The sequence below is a fragment of the Pseudopipra pipra genome, chromosome 9 (genome assembly GCF_036250125.1).
Source record: "Pseudopipra pipra isolate bDixPip1 chromosome 9, bDixPip1.hap1, whole genome shotgun sequence".
Taxonomy (NCBI): Eukaryota; Metazoa; Chordata; class Aves; order Passeriformes; family Pipridae; genus Pseudopipra; species Pseudopipra pipra.
In genome coordinates, this window is record NC_087557.1 from 22,491,972 (window position 1) to 22,507,808 (window position 15,837).

The 15,837-nt window shown below is 40.8% G+C and overlaps 1 protein-coding gene across 3 annotated transcripts in view; it reads left to right on the forward strand.

Moving 5' to 3' along the window:
• GLIS1 (GLIS family zinc finger 1) overlaps positions 1–15,837 on the forward strand; it is a 183,072-nt gene that overhangs the window by 95,453 nt on the left and 71,782 nt on the right. The gene's annotated exons all lie outside the window — the stretch shown is intronic.

Here is a 15,837-nt window from a genome sequence, read left to right on the forward strand (position 1 = left end):
TGATATAAGACCCTGACTGAAACAGATGAAGCAAAACAAGTTTGACATAAGCTTCCAAATTGGGCCATGAAATTTGGAAAGTCTTATTTGTAACACCCACATGCGTGTGGGTGTTATACACACACATACACACACACACAAATAAGTACAGACAAAGGGAACTATTATGGCAGCAGGTTGTGGTTCCTGATAGGCAGAATTTTCGGCTATATGTCTATTTTATTGTTTTGATCAGAGCATGATAGAATGGAAAATGCATGTAAGAAAGTTAGATCATGACAGACTTTTCCATGGCAAGCTGTAGCTTTCTATGGAGGAATAGGAAAGAATGTTTATAGAAAAAGCTTACTTTTTTTTCGTTTGTTCAAGAAAAAAACTTGCAGGCCTGCGACAGTTATGGAAGGGAGAAGGAAGAAAACAACAGTATTGTTTTGCAGAGAAAACTTTTCTCTGTACATGATTGTCCTGATTATCTCTTTATTTCCATCGGATAAATGAAAAACATTATCTTAATGTCTGCACTGTTGAGTGGGTATTCCTAAAATGATACTGGCAACAGTGCAGATACTTAGCGAATACCTTCAAGTTGTCCAAGATAAAACAGAAACACTCTAAGATTTCCTTGTTTCTTTTTCCTTCGAGAGGAAGAATCAACTTGTTTGTTTCCAGAAGTAGCTCACTCACATTTTGTAAATGTAGGAATGAATTTAACTTCCCACACATAGCTTTTATTAAGCGATAAATCATCAAAGGATAATACAAGTTTCTTCTTTGTAAACAGAAAAGTATAGGTAAGTAAGATGTGAAAGCATACTTAGACATTTTATTTTAGCCTACTTTGGGTTTTTTTTTTGATCTGGAGCAAGATCAGTCTTCTTCCTACTTTTATTTCACACTTTTAAGAAGAAATACTTAAAATGTGAAGCGCTGATTAGCTTTCCTGTGATGCTGAAAGATTTAGTAGACTCTGGGTGAGGGAACCTTTCTCTTTTCCTGCAAAATGCGTATTTGACAGGTATTGTATAGCAGAATTCTAATGTTACATTCCCATTCCTACAGAAGACTCAGTAAATCAGAGACATTAAATCATGTGATATCTTAGCAAATGCTAAAAATTTCTTACTTTTCATCATTTTCATCTGCATTAAAGTACCAGCTTTTGATAACATCTCAAGGTTTAACATTGTGAATAAGTTGGAAAAACCTTTGCATCTGATGTTGCAAACAGCCTTTATGGCATGTGTATTTAGCCTTGGCATGTAAGTGTGTAAAGATCTGTTTTATTGGAGCAGATACTGTAGTTGTTCCCATACATGGAATGGCCCAATCACAAGCAAGAGTTTTCCGTTGGCCCAACTTGGAGTTAACTCTCCTATTCCCAGAATAAGAGCTTTCCACTGTCAGCAGAGGTATGATATGTTAAATCTTACAGTCGGGAATCCTGCGTGGAGTAAAGTGGATCCAACAGAGCACACGAAAAATGTGTCTTCTTTGCAAATTCAGTTTTCTACCCTGGAAAGACCTTGATCTAGCAGGGACAAGATCCAGAGCTGCAGCACAGCTCCCTATAGTTATTAATATCAAGTGGGGATTATTTGCCCAGCGAATTCCATTCCGCTTTAAACAAGGGTTGCTGTGCAGTGTTGCATTGTGCACTGATGTCATTTTAAATGATGGCTTTTCTTTTGATGTGGTAATAATTGTGCTGTTATTCCTGCAAATTAAGAAGGCAATTCATTCTCTGTCTATAGAGGTCTGAGATTTTGTTTCGTTTTTGCTGTAGCTCTGTTAAAGTAACTTTACATCTCTTGGTATTTGTAGTGGAGATTTTCTTTCGCTGTTCACAATTACCCATTGTACTTCCTTTTTAAGCCCTTGATTTTGTTCCTCTCTGTAAGATTACTGCCTGACTAGGTATTGACTGCTCAGGAGAAGCTAACAGCGAGCAGCACCCCTCCCTCATACATAAAAGTACTTCTCCATGTAAAATTATTAATTTCTTATGACAGGCTTTGCTACTATGTACTGTAATAGACAAAGGAATTTTGGAATTCAAGCTACTTGAGAACAGGAAATACATGAGACATTTTGATTGAAAAGTAAATGGTTCACTAAAACTGCAGTTAATCCTTTTATTATCTTTCCAACAGCAGTTTCCACAATACTTTCATGAGGTAAGCTTCCTTCAGTCCAACTGTAACACTCTCATCGTTGCAGCTGGTTTGAATTTAGCGAGCCTGCTTCTTCCTCTACTACAGACAGTCGACAGGCTAAACAGGGTCTGGTGCAGAGCACTACTGATGTTTTGGGTCCATATTCTGCTCACTGTGTTTCATTGCCAAAACCGGTACTATGAGTATTCTGTTTTCATATTCCGTTAAATATTCTAATTAAGCAGTGCCTTCTCGTCATTGTGTCCCTCAGTTTGGTTTTTCCTTGGGCTCTGCAAGTAGTCTAAAGGAAACTACCTAATCTCTTTGCAATATCCTGTTATGTTTCATACTTTACTCATGTTATTTTAGTTTTATTAAATTTGGGGTTCATCTGCATTATAATCAAAAATATATCCAACAAAAATAATGATGCAATGCCTTTAAGACTTTAACTTCTGAAGATTAATTTCATGCTTTTTTAGATTTGATGTCCCAGACAATTGGAATTTTGATTGTCTGAGACAGCAAAAATTAGCAAGCTTAAATGGTTTTTATTTAAAAAAAAAAACGAAAGAAAAGAAAAAATTTCTCATAGCTGCATCTTTTGCTGCCTTTCAGTTCTTCGAGTACTTTGGTGAGTAGAACCGTGCTGATCTCCAGATATTGCATCCTTGGTTTAAGCCACTGCTTGCAAATGTAAATATAGAGCTGCTCATTTAGTTGTCTAGAGTTGTTTGATTTGGACAAATCTGTTCTTGGCTTATTAGTTTACCCTTTTGCACTCTTGTGGCTCCATAAAGAGTAGAAAATTATGTTCCCATCACTGTGTGTGTATGTGCTCAGGGGCCTCCACAGAGAGGATCAAGGTAGGTGTATTTGTCTTTACGTAATTTCTACATATGCAATTAGTCTTTATAGAAATTGGGAATCCTAATGTGTGTGATACCCGTGAAAGGAGCTGGATAGGGATTATATTAATGTCTCTACTTCATGTATTTCAAGGAAAATGTTCTAGACTTGTCTGTCACATTACATGCTTGTCTGGATGGGTAAGACTTCAAAGCAGAATTTTTTTTTCATGTATATATGCAAAATACTCAGTTTGGGAGGAGTCTCAATGGATTGATTTGGGTGCTCTATTGTGCAAAGTGAAATTCAGCACCTGTGCTGTTTGTACTCAGTTCTTTTGAATCCCTAAGGGTGAGACACTATAGGTACTGCATTAAACATGGGAAAATTGAGACAGAGGAGATAAGTAACTTGCCTAAAGGCATCCTGAGGTAATTCCAGCATTCCAGTGCAGATCTTGTGTTCAAATCACTACATCACACAAACTAACCATTTGCAATTTACCTCTGAAGCAGATTTTTGTACAGATTACACAAACGATAGTGCTGGGGCTGAACTCCCTGTTATTTTTACTGCACGAGGCAGGTGGTTGGACATGTCATGGACATGCGCAAGCTTTCATCAGAAGGCTCAGCTGCATCCGTAACACTTCATGGGCAGCAACCTGGTTATTGGCAGTACAGGAGGAAGGGGCCTGTTGAGCAGATTAGTATTATTGCTGCTGTTCCTAAGGAAACCAGCACGGAATCTCTGTTCTCAGTAGATAGTGAGTATGATGCTGTCTATGATCCACAGGGAGTGAGTGTCTGGCAATGCATGGTGAGAAATGAGATCTCTACGGGCTACAGGCACAGATGAATCTGAAGGACAGCTCTGCATCTGTGAGGAAAATAGGTCTGCATGCACCAGCTTACACGCTTTTGAGTTACTTCACCTAAACAATGAGTTTCCATGCCTGAGTCGAGGGAATTTTGTTGAAGTCTGGAAAGTATTTTTGGCTCTTGGAATTGAGGGTGTCATGCACTGATGCCAAAGGAGTGCTTTAAAAAAACAACAATAATATTAGGCTCACTTTCTTTCCTTTGAAGTCAATAGTAGGAAACATCCATTTTATCAAAGCTGCCTCACCAGAGATCTCTCTTTTTATTAGGTCTCTGATGGCATTTCCCGATACTGTCAAGGAACCGCAGCATTAAAAACACTCTGATTAGAGGAGTAGACAGCAGTGGTTTTGTGGAAGTACAATGTTTGTTTGTTTACAAAGCCCACTGCAGATTCCAGGACAGTACAAATGGGTTTAAACCTGCCCCAGCCCTGGAGGGCTGGCTGGCAGCGGGCTTTAGGCCTGGCTCCATGTCACCTCATGCCCAACCACCTGGTGAATTTGAACTCTTGTCTGTCCACAAAGAACTCCACACTGGCGGATCTTGCAGAGCAAAAGCAGTAGAAATTATTGGACCCAGATTCTGTTGTGAGTGTGACTGTCCCACCTTTCAGTGCATCAGGACAGATATGCAAATGAGAAGTACAGTGCAATGGTCCGACACAACCTTTAGGGGCTTGGGACCTGCCTTCTGGAGCTGAGCTGCAGAGGGGGGAGCTGCCAGGGTTTTTCCTGAGGGATTATCAACCTCCCAGTTCAGTCCCAGGATTGTTGATCCTTCAGCACATTTTGTGAGATGCATCTGCTTTATCAGGCTAATAGAAAAATGGTGTAGGATGCTGGCCCAGATGAAATTGTGCTCTGACCAAGCTGGGCTGGCTGCCTTTTTTGTTACTGTCCAGCAGTTTGATATGAATTAGGTGTGGCTGGCAGGCTTTCAGGTTTCTTTGTTTGCATAAATCTAAATAAATTAAAATCAAGTAAATTCCAGTTGTTGCTGCCAGCACCCAGAATGGTTTTCAAGTTCAGTTTTGTGCCTTAAAAATGTTATGCAGGACACTGAAGAGATCTGATAAATGGAATATGGTAGTCAGAAGTATAACATGAAAATTTCATGGAGGGGGCTTTCAGATACATACTTCCTTTATCCTACAAGAACATTTAGTTCCACAAGATTTTATTTTATTTGACTTGATAAATTAATAAGTAATTTGGGACCTGGTTAAAGCATACTATTCCTGAAGATTTCCTGATATATTTATACAGATCTGGTGACAGTGTGCAGGTATTGCTGTTCATTCAGTCTTTTAAATAAGAAAAAAAGTGAGATATAAACAATATTATCACCACAACCTAGTGAGCACTCATCCTATGAAACTCCCTGTCATAGGATATAATGTAATTAATTGCCACTGTTATGGTTGTCACAGTGTTGGATAATTTCCACTAACAATACGTGGTATCTACTGAAGGTAAGGTGATAGGACTAAGCAGGCAGTGGTTTAGGGAACAGATAGCTTTGTGACAAAAGGATGGATATTCATTTCCATGCTTTGTGTTAAAAATTCTGCAAGGTATTCCACCAGTTTTTTCAAACCAGTAGTATCACAGTAGAGCTTTGAGAAGAAAACTGTTAGTGGATGGGGGTCACCTTCAATTTGGAAAACAGAATGATGGAGGGACGGTGAGCAGGACTGGATGATTTTATTACTGTTGGCATTTTCTAAGCAGTGTACTACTTTCTATTTCAGAATGAAAAAGTGTTAAAAAGACACTTTTTTTGGTTGTTTAAAAGCTTTCCTCATTTGATTTATTCAGTGGTTTTATTTTGTTAGTGCAGTCCTCCAAACAATTATATTTCAGCTCATCCTAGACTGATTTATCTTCTCTTCATTCTTCAGTGTTTTGATTTGGCTACCGAAATACATATTTTTTTACCACAATTTCAACTGTGACCTGATTTAAATACAAAGAAAATTATCCATTTTCCCACAAAGCCACAGATATTTGTCAGAGTCCTAAACATTGAGCTTTTGAAAAGTACCTGGCAATGATCTGATTGACAGAGAGCTTCATAAAGGGAGGGAACACTTCTGTATTAGAAGTGGGGACTGTGCTGCTTGGCCCTGTTGTGGAACACAGAAGAGGCAGTTGTACCAGAACTCCTCCAAGCCAAGCAAAGTCATTCATGTTCTTTGTCAAACAATATAGGCTGCAGTATGCCCAGCTTCAAAAAGTGAAATTTATTAGTTGTGACCTACAATGCCTGGCTGCCAGACAAAGTTCTAGGCATGTCTCCCAGGTCTTTTTTTGGAAAATTTCTTCTAGGCTCCTTTCCCTTCCCTTTGCCCAGTTTGCACACAAAAGCATCTCGATACCATGTTTTTATCTTTATTCTCTTATCCCACAAAACTCAACAAGTTTCTTTCTCATTTTAAGACACTCAGAATTATTTCCAGCTCTGCCATGGCCTGGCTCTGGATGAATCTCCACGTGTAGATTTATTCAAACTTCAGTCTCAGCACAGACCTATAAACCTCTCATGGGGCATCACCTTTTGAAGATATCTTGCAAACAGCCTCCTAACTCCCAATTTATTCCAGCTGCACCACAAGATCACTTTCTCAGCCGTGCAGATCAATGGATTTTATCAAATAATCACATCTGAAGAGCAAAAAGGGAAAGGCTTTACGTCCTCAAAGTGCTGGGTTTGCAGTAACTGTTCCGGGTTTCTGTAGCTCACCATTTCCCATGTAGCAAAAGTGTGACAAGGTTTCTTTCTCACTGAGCCTCCTGGCTGGGAGCGAATCATCCATCGGTTTCACGGTGCGAATCTGCACAGTGGTAAAGATCAAGTGATACACCCTCAACCAGTCAGATGCATTCTCCACCTCAGTCATAAGTTTTACAGAGCAGGAAATACAATTGTGAACTGCCTGCTTCCTGTACCAATGTCTTAATACACCTCAGGAGTATCTCAAAGATGTGTCCAGCAGTTGGGTCCTAAAACTATAATTCTGCAGGGTCCAGCATCATTTTGGGAGGGTGGGGTGTCTCTGGAAGCTCTGGGGGAAAGCAGGTTGTATTCAGTGATTTGAAGGCAGTCTGCAGTTATCTAATATCTAAGAGCAGTGAGAGAAGGTTTTTTCCCCCTGAAATTTCATTTAAAAAAAATTTGCCTCTGAATATTATTAATCCTGTCATTGGGCTTGATGATCCTTTTGGGTCCCTTCCAACTCAGAATATTCTGAGATTTAGAGGGTGGAAAATTTGTAAGTTCTAAAATTTTAAACAAAGTATTTGTGATAGTGTTCTTGAGGTTAAGTGCTCAGCTTTATTTTATTTTCTTTGTATGTGTTCTGTGGGGATTATTAAAAATGGTATGGAATTGTTCGGAACTCAGTGATTTAGTCTCTCTGAACAGTGATTAACCTCAAGAAGGAAAAATAGTTTGTATCACCTGGCAGAAGGCTTGGTCAAATTAAAAAGCAGTAAAATTAAATATTGTTAAAAAACTGTGCCAATGATATACTTATTAATGTTTCTTATTAGGCTCATACGTTTTAATACTCTGTATTAGTGAAGCCTATGTCATTTAATAAAAATGTTAATCTGCATTTGTGGCAGCACAGAGGCCATATAGTGTACTCTCAGGGGAGAAGAAGGAATTTAGTGCACATTAAAAACTTTATACAGTGTTTTATGCAGTTGGAGCTCAGTGCTCAGTGTGATGCATTTGTTTGTTACTTTGGGGCAAACCAACAGCAGTTGGCCTTTGACATGGGATGAGAAATGAAAAGCACAGGGTGTTTATCTTGGGCTGCACTGAGGGCCAGATTCTGAAACCTTCACTTGCTCATTCAGCGAGTGGGCCTAGTAGAAAAATAACATGCTGTTTAAGCTAAATACATCATAATGTAACCTTCTGGCATCTGACAGCTGACATCGAGTAAGACTGTCAAAAGCAGGCCTGGTTTTGGGTAGCTTTGTTTTGGAGGTGCCCTGCTCTAATAGGGCACCTCTGAAGTTCTCTTCCTCTCAAACCAGACAGTGTGGAACTGAGTTACTGGAACTTTGTGAACACTTCTGGAAATTTTGATCTTGGATCTCCTTTTCCTTACAAGTGCAATGAAACAAATTTCTTTGGAGAACAGTGAGGATGAATAATCACAGTAAGGTACTGAAGCCAATAACATAACACATCCATAATGCTATTTTGCATCTCTAATCATTCCCTCTGCTGAGAATCTCAAAGCTCTCTCAAGCTTTTGCCTGCCTACAGCATTTCCTGGGTGATGAAAACTCTTGTGCCCAGGTCCTAGATAAAGTTGAACTAAGTCAAATTACGCTGCCACTTTCTGTCCCTGTTTAAATTGGTGTAGTTGTAAAGAACCCTTGAATTTTAACCAGGGAATGTGAGCCCAGAGTGGCTCAGCCAAAAAGCGCCAGAAGTCACACACTGAGTGCCTGGCAGAAAAGGCCAGAAAGAAAAGACTTCTTCCTTCCCAAAGTGTTTTCTCTTCCACCTATTTTGTAAAGCCAGTGCGAAGTTGTGCACCTTTGCTGACCAGAAAGTCTCCTCTACTTCAGAGCATTATTCACACTAGTAAGTGTGTGCAAAACAGCTATTTTATTCAGCTGTACTGTGGCTTTCAAAGAAAATGTTGCTGTTACAGAGAATTCAGTGCCCTGTATTCTGTCTCAAGGACACCTGTATTTTCTGTGTTTGGCTAAGTCAGAAGTGGCTTCATTTCAAATAGCTGTGCATTTACATCACAGACATTTGTCAGTGCCTGACTTTTCTATTTACATCCCTGGGCTGCTTGTGGAGTCAAGGAACAATAGGAGTTTTATTTCAAAGTCTGCTTTAGTTGTCTATAGCAGTGTCTTCCCCAGATCTCCTTCTTTTATTGTTGTGTACAGATAACATATGTGTGAAGAGATCCTACACTCAGGTACAGTGTAGCTCCAGTGTTAAATAATTGATATTGATCTGCCTTTTGAAACTGCATCCAAGGCATTTAAAAGTGGGAAATGGAAAAAGCATGTTCTCATAATCCAGCTCAGTAAAGTTTGCACAACTGCTCTTTGTTTCATCATGCCTACAATAAATCTTTCATTTTTGCCAATTGAGAATGCCTACTAAATCTGCAAATGATTACTTCCCTGAATTGTGTTGGGATTCTTGCAATACATTTTTCTTACATGGGTAATGATAAAATAAGAGTCCATCAAAAATATTTTATTGCCTGGCAGAGAGCCTTTTATGAAATGGTTTTGATTCAAGGAGATTCTTCCAAGTGTTTTAGAACCGTTGCTTACAACTTCCCTTTAACCCTTGAATGGAGGGCTGCCAGGCCCTGGGAATGTCAGGAGTAGTGCTACAATGAGCTGGTGGAATGCAGAACCTGGATATCAGTTTAACCTGCAGCCCTCAGCCTCGGCCTGAGCGAGCGCTGCTTCAGCCAGTGCTTGTAAAGGGGATTGTGTTACCACGAGATTAGAAAGCTGATGAATGTCAGACTGGTGGGAACCTTGTAAAACTAATCTGCTGTATCCATGTTGATATGATTTCACTCTGTTTCAGTGAGGGAGTGAGGAAGATGGAGTATTACAAAAAGGAAAACACAAGGTAAAGCTGGTAGGGCCATCTGAGTCACCAGTCCTAGCCTCTGTGATCCCAGGTATCACAGGGTAATCCCTTCAGGATACCCAAAGGCACAGGGCACCTTCATGTCTGCACCTTCCAGAGGGTGTCTCATCAACACTGCAAGTCAGGTCCTTTCAGTCATGTGAAACAAATCTTGCCCTTTTGCCCCCTGGTTTCAAAATGGGCACCACTACATTTGTCTACCTTTGCACAGGAACTGCCCAGCTCTAGGAATTGCTTTGCTTTCCCTTCCAAAGAGACACAGTCTCAGCCCAGTTCCCTGTAGACCTCAAGCAAACTGTCTCCACATAAAACAAGGCCCAGGGGGCTTTTCCTTAAATGGCACGAGTCATGATGCCTGAAAACACATTCTAGAGAAGGGAGAAGGGATCTGGCAAGAGATCTACCTTGTGGTACTTCCTTGCACTCACAGAACAGCAGTAGACCTGACTCAGTGTGGGGTGCTCTCAACAAAACCACATCTGTTGCTTGACACGTTGCCCATTTGCCTCTGTGTAATAAAGTGTCTCCTCAGAAGAGACATGGGAGATCAGAAAAAAAGCAGATTATGTGAAAATATTTTAAAGTATCACACTTATTCACAGACTTTTATCTTCCTGCATATCCTCAAACATAATGATATTTTTAATTGCATGATTGTGGTGATCTCAGAGTTCACTGTTTACAGTGCTTTGGTCTAACTAAACATTTTTAGCTTGTCCTTTGTCTTCAAGGCCAAGGAGTGAAAAGATGACAACAAGCACCCAGGAACCAGACATGCATCAGATGCACAGAGCACACCAGCTTAGTCAGTGTCGTTTAGCCAGGTAGATGCTAAATAGCGTGTTTTACATATCAGACTGGCAGACCTTCTCTTGTTTAAACCTTAATTCTGGGCTGAAATGATATGCCAAAGTTATCTCAGATGATCACTGACCATTTCTGTTCAGATTTTGAAAGGAGGCAATCACAAATACTTTCAGGTGTGAAGAGGCTTTGCTGAATTTAGAGGGAGAGGTACTGGAGGTACACAGTGAAGATGACAGGAAAAGGCCATGTGAGGGTTTCTGTATCATGTCTCCTCACAGATGGATATTGAAAAGCAGCAAATTTAGGACTTCGTAAAGGAAAGACTTTTTAACACTGAGCAAAGTTGAAGGGATCAGAGTGGAAGGAACCTTTGTGAAGCTTGGGTGTTCTTCCCTGGGGACTGTGATACCCTCAGCCTTCCTCAGTACCTCTCAGGCAACTTGTAGCTGGGCCACTAGAATGACAGCACGTTTAAAACATGAATATTTGTTGCTGCATTACTTCATTTCTAGTGCTGTAAAAATACCATTCTCATAATGGGGTAATGGCCTGCAAGTTCTCATGATTTCAACTGTTTTGGAGTTACAGGAGTTCTGTTCCTTTATGGCAAGCATCCATTTCTCATTTTAACATCTTTGGCACTCGCCTAAAGGATGGGAAATTAAAAAATGATTAAGGGGACAGTGAGACAGTCTTTTAAGGAAAGATTAAAGGAATTAAACTTGGGCTCGGGTGGGGAGAACAAGGAAAGGGAGGAATTGTTTAGAAGAGCATAGAAAATAAATAGGAGCAATGAGGCAAAATCAAGCAGAAGAGAATTTAAAGCTAATCTTTCACTAAAAGTTTCCCAAAACGGAGCTGTATTTTAGAGTGGAATAATTTCGTAGTGGAGATGGAAGATGCCCAACTGTATGAATAACATAAGCTAGACTATCTGAAAAAACTGAAAATTAAGTTGTAGAGAATAATTTTGAATGCAAACTTTCTCCTCATTTCTGCCATTCTGGGAGGATAGATTATTGCATTAATAGGTGGAAGAGAAGGAGGTGCATTGGCAGGCACAGGAATACAGCTTAAGCCTTCGGGTGTCTGCACTCAAGATATTATTTGTATGTTTTTGTCCCCCTAACATAGCTATGAGGTAGCTGGAGATAGTCACCATGCAGAGCATGGGGTGCTCAGCATCCCCTGAGCCAGGGACCCCACCATCCTTCCAGGCCAGACTCTCAGACCATTTCACAAACAGATGCTGTCATTGCACGCTGGCAAGTATGAAATCAGGGATGACTGTCTAGAATGGTCAGTTTGCCAAGAGTGATACCTTTTGTTTTGCTTTGCCCTTACCAGATTTGACCTTTAGAGAACAAAACGTTTCTCCTCACCATGGGTGAAAGCTTTGCTACTGATTCCAATGAATGCTAACGTACCACTCAGACAGACCATTGTGCCAGAAATGACTGTGCTGTGACATGTGAACATTTTTTTTCTGCTGTGAAACTGGGCAGAGAAAGACTGTTGAGCACAGCAGCTCCACCTGCAGATTCCTGGTCCAACTTCCTCCAAATCCAGGCAGTGAAATTCCAGTGTTGGATCCACCTTGTTTGGTTTGCAGTGATGGGTGTCCCAAAGCCCTGGGAATGAGAAAGGATTGTCTTTGTGTAACCCCAGCAGTGAAAATTTAGAAGGTAGATTAAGTTTGGTGTGAATATTTCAGCTTTTCAGATATAGCTTCTGATACGTGTCAATTGTTCTTGGAAAATCAGGGTTGGAACACAACTCTGAATGGCAAGAGAAAGAAATGGGTATTGTAGTCATCCCAGATACTTTCTATTTCGATTGTTTATAGCAACGCTGACAGAAACTAACACTATACACAAAACTGGTTTTGAAACTACCCTTTTTTTCAGAGTTAATGACCCACAGGCTAATGGAAATTTGCCAGTTTTTACCAGCTGGGATCTGGCCTGATTTTGCTGGGAAATAAAAGTGCAAGGCAAAGAAACCATTTGGATTTTTGAAAGTTTGTGACGGTTGTCTTCTCTCATTTACAGAGCCTTCACTTTTTCGGTATGTTGCATTTACAATTGACCTGTACTTAGCAGAAGTGCTCTCTTTGTCCAAGGACAGCACACCCTGATCACCCAGGAATTCCCTTTGACAGCTGCTTTTAGATGCTCCTGTGAAAACCGAAGCCCATCCCAGTCAGTGTGAAAGGACTTGTATTAAATCATGGCTTTGAGGATGCACTGACACAGCTCAGCTGCTCTGGGTCCATCCAGTAGAGGGTAGTCATATGCATTTTATGATGCACTCCTTCATTTATTGCACTCAGGTCTTTCCCAGGTATTACCTTAGGACTTCTCACACGATAAGCACGGCTGACTTGGCTCACATAATCAACCTGGGAAAGGCAGACTCTGTACCTGAGTGCATTTCTTTGTAAAGTCAACAAAAGAGGGGGAGTGAGCCGTTCATACTAATTATATATATAAAAAATAATCCCTAAAGGCAAGACTATATAATGTGCATTATGTTCAGGCAAGTATGGGATCATTAGTGTCATTCATGATAATTTGATTTACCCCCATGGCTTCCAAACAATACATGGCTCATAGCCTCGTGGATTGGTGTGTGTTAAGAATTGCATGGCAGCCTTGCATTTTTAGAAGGAGAGCTCTTAGGTCTTACTGTGATGAAGGCTCTTTTGTTGTAAAAGTTTCTTTACTAAGAAGATAGATGTTACTTCAGTTCACACTAAACAGATTGACTCTGGAGTTTTCAGTCTCAGTTTGCCAGAGACAAATTGTGAAAGAGTCTAATTGTAGCCTAAACAAAACCATATTTTCCTTAAAAACATGGCAGTGTATCATTCTGAATCTGTGGTGCTTTGCCCAGGAACCATTTCAAGAAAAAAAAACAACTTGTGCAAAGTAGCCACCTTAGACAAAACAAACTATCAAACCTATATATTAAACTAAGTGCTTTTGATTGCAAGCTGCACTGAAAATGTCGTCGTTTTAATTCTGTCCCTCCATGCAGTCAAACACACCGGTGTATACTTAGGAAAATGGTAAATATAGAATACTGGCAAAAGTAGCTTAAATACTGGTAAACAGAAAGCTGGACTGTCTTTCCAGGACTGGTTGCAGCCCATTTTCACTTAGATTATGAAGGATGAAGAGCAGAGAGCCTTTAAATCCTGATTCCTAGTTCTTCACAACATTTATCAGTGTACAGTGGCTTTATTCATGACCTGAGTCTGGTTCTGATAAATTTTGAGAACTGTTTCATAATGTTATTGTAGAAATTATAGACACATCATTTAGCTATGTAGTCGCTGTGCTTATGTGAGGGCAAGAGATGTTGATGGGAAGGGCTGAGAGCAAAAGGGCTGATTATTCTGCTAAATATGTAGAAATCTTTGCTGATGAGAAGGCAGCTCTCTGCTGCTGGGTATGCTGGAGCAACTGTAGGGTGGCCATTGCACTCCCAGATGGAATTGTGGCTAAAGCTGCTCTCCCACCCTCCCACCTGCACTTGGATTTGGCCATCCACTCGAGCAGCCGGTGGAGGAGACACCTCTGCTTCCCCACAGTGTCTCACACCTGTGGTTTCTCCAGGCAGAGCAGAGTCTCCATCCTTTGTGCACCTGTGTGGAGCCTTCCCAGCTGCAAACTTTAAGCCTCTGCCAATTCCTGAAGGCAAATTTCAGCAGCGCTGAAAGCAGGGGCAAAATTCCCATTGACCGGGAACAAGCAGGAACATGGCCAAGGCCAGAATGATACAAGCTTAATAATCAATCCCCCGTTCACAAGATGCTGAGAGCTTCTGCTGCAGAGGTGGACAACTTTCCCTGGGCTTTGCTGTACACAGCCCCAGTGTACAGCCCCTCTGAACGCTGTCCTCCTTAAGCTGCTCCACGTGTTTGAAAACAGGGTGATTCAGTTTGGTGATTCAATTTGGGAGGCTTTGAAGTTTTTAGCTCAGGTTTAGGGAAAATATGCACCATGAATCATCCAGGAACTTTGTTTTCTCAGTGAGTTCTGTGGTTATTGCACATTACAGCAATGTTTAGGGCAAAACAGTGTAAGACATTGGAGCCTTTTGTTGCAGCCAGTGTTCTTCAAATTCAGCAGACAACACATGCCTGGCAGTCATTTGGGGGCTGGGAGGGGGGGCAAGAGGAGGGAGCATGTCTTGTTTGAAAGTATCAATGAGCAGTACTAAAAGGACAAGAAAGGAAGCAACTCCTTTATCCTTTCTTCCTTTGTAAACCTGGCCCTCTCTGTTTCATGGTGGATGCAGAATTCCAGCTTTAGCACATGGTGATCACTTCAATTTTTGGTCTTGAGGTAGCCAGGAAACAAAAAATTGAGGTAAGAATAAGTGGCCAAAGGATGGTTCATTCCATATTAGCCCAGTGTATCAGTTAATTCAGTAATTAATAAAACTGACAGCTGACAGTGGTGCTTAGGCCCATGTGTTAGTTGTATCCCCTTTAGCACCCTTTTGGTGGTATCGAGGTTAGGCCTAAAAGGAGCCCCAGCACCATGGGCAAGTGAATGTCCACGAGGGGCAGTCTGACCCCTGTGCTGATGTGGGGGAGACCTTGGCAACTGCCAAGGTCAGCAGAAGGCTCAAATATTCTTTTTTTCACCCATCTTTTGTAATAGTCCCTCTGTGGAAGGAGCTGATTGAGAACAGGAAAGGAGCTGTGAAGAGCACAACATTTATAGGAGCCTGAACATTCTTCAGACCCAGTGTAAGATGCAGAACTTGGAAGTACCAGAGATGGGGTAGACGAGGCTGGTATTTGGCACAAGGAGAGGTTGTGAACATTTGGGTTCAGGACACAAGCTCTGTTTCCCCTTCAGGAAGGCAAAAGGCATCTGTGTGGGAGTCCTGTGGTTCAGCTGCAGTCCCTGTGTGTTTTGTTTGGATATTTCTGATCTCGTTACCTCCTTGGTTGGTACTTTGGGTTTTAGCAGTACTGTCCTATGCAGTATTTATTTTGGAGCTTGGCTTCTTGTGTTTGTTCTGAGTCTGTTCATTAATAATAATGGAGTGTGAAATCCTAACTCTTTTCTTTTGGTGAGTTATCAAAATAAATGCAGTCTTTGTGACCAGTTTTAGTCATTTGTGGCTATATGATCTGTGTTATTTAAATATTTGCTCATCGCAGTACCTTTTTGCTGCCTTTGAGGAATTGAGTTCACTGAGAAGGGAAATAGTTTCTCCTTTACTTCCAGAGTTACTCATGACATGTTTGGAAAGACAAATAGCAAGAGAACGCAGATGAAATGTGAAGAACACGTATACGAGCTAATGGTCTCACAACTGGGAAAATAAGAAAATCAGAGGTTACATCATATTATTGTAAGAATACATTATTTTGTTTTCAAAAGTGTTATTCAACAGTGGGATGAATCCTTTAGTTATTTAGTGCTGGAACTTCGAAAATGGCTTGTGGTTGTTCCGTCGTTCTTCTCACG